Source organism: Eschscholzia californica, unplaced genomic scaffold, assembly GCF_041429995.1.
Source record: "Eschscholzia californica isolate CP2 unplaced genomic scaffold, dmEscCali1.0.p SCAF_5, whole genome shotgun sequence".
NCBI classification, from domain to species: Eukaryota; Viridiplantae; Streptophyta; class Magnoliopsida; order Ranunculales; family Papaveraceae; genus Eschscholzia; species Eschscholzia californica.
Window position 1 is genome coordinate 18,652,055 of NW_028238472.1, and position 1,573 is coordinate 18,653,627.

The following is a 1,573-nucleotide window of genomic DNA, read 5'->3' on the forward strand; positions in this document are numbered from 1 at the left end:
GTTTTAATAGATGAAAGTTTGGAGAATGACGATGGATACCTAATTTACCATTCAAGTGAAAGTAACACCTTTTCTCTTGTATGTTCTAAAAGATGAAAGTCTCGAGTATGATGATGAATATCTAATTTATCATTCAAGTGAAAGTAACACCTTTTCTCTTGTATGTTCTAATAGATAAAAGTTTGAGTTTGATGACGGATAACTAAGTTGTCATTGAAGAGAAAGTACTGCATATTCTCTTGTATGTTCTAATAGATGAAAGTTTGGAGACTGGAGTGTGATGATGAATAGCTAATTCATGAGCTTGCATAAGTAATTTCTAATAGATGAAAGTCTCGAGTGTGATGATGAATACCTAATTTATCGTTCAAGTGAAAGTAACACCTTTTCTCTTGTATGTTCTAATAGATAAAGTCTCGAGTGTGATGATGAACACCTAATTTAGCATCAAGTGAAAGTAACACCTTTTCTCTTGTATGTTCTAATAGATAAAAGTTGTAGTTTGATGATGGATAGCTAATTTGTCATTGAAGGGAAAGTACTATATTTTCTCTTATATGTTCTAATAGAAGAAAGTTTGGAGGCTGGAGTGTGATGATGAATAGCTTATTCGTGAGCTCGCATGAGTAATTCTTCAATTTTCCACGTTATACCCCAATTCATCCCAAGATATAAATTTGAGAATATCTTGAATAAAATGTAATTCTAAAGTATTTTCAGCAAAATAATATTTATATAAATCGTGTGTTTATGGCAACTAACTAGGCGCTTCATATTTTCGAAACGCCACCATGAAGTGAATGAATAGTTTACCCGGTGTATTTTCAACCACGAAATTAACGCCGCCATGACTCAATCTATTATTTTCCTTTGGTTTCAAAGCAACTCTCAAGTATAACACTTTAACCGTCACTGTACAAATTGTCGGTAAAAGAATATAATATCGTGTCTCGATACAACATGTAGTGACAATCATCTAAAAGATGTCACCGAAGCCCTATGACTAAAAATGTCGTAGTTTGTAGGGGAAACTATATATAATTACCACAGCAAAACACCCTAATTTTTTATGACTGTCATATTATGTATGTATGAATGTGAATGCGGATTTTAGTATGGCCATAGAATTGTTTATTCTTGTTTTTACACACAAATGTGTGCCCGATGTATTAATTAATTTCAAGTTTATACGATCTGCGAATCGTTAAGTCTTGTAATTAGAGTTTAGGGTCCAATAGAGTCAATTGAAGAAACGAAGGATGAGATCGTGATTCGAGTGGGAGAATTCAAAGGAGGTTCGGGGATGGAGATCCATGCCGAGAAAGGCGAAACAAGCAAGGACCTAAGAAGATTAGGTCTTTTAGGTTTGGGGTCATACTAGGATCATGTCTGATTAATTTATTTTCTCGCGCATATTTACTTATTTACGTTTTATTTTGTGTATGATAATGTTAGAGTTCACAACAATGCATGCATGATAAAAAACGTAAAAGTCTCCAAAAAAATTTTGAGTAAAGCCTACCCAGATTAAGACAACTGTTGCGCCCTTGTTCATCGATGGTGGGTCTGCCTC

At 34.0% G+C, this 1,573-nt stretch overlaps 1 long non-coding RNA gene across 1 annotated transcript; it reads left to right on the forward strand.

The window, feature by feature from the left end:
* On the forward strand, positions 1-372 carry LOC147537631 (uncharacterized). Its single transcript, XR_015226343.1, has 2 exons — positions 1-78; positions 175-372. It is a non-coding gene; the product is annotated as an uncharacterized LOC147537631 (long non-coding RNA).
* The last annotated feature ends 1,201 nt before the right edge of the window (positions 373-1,573 follow it).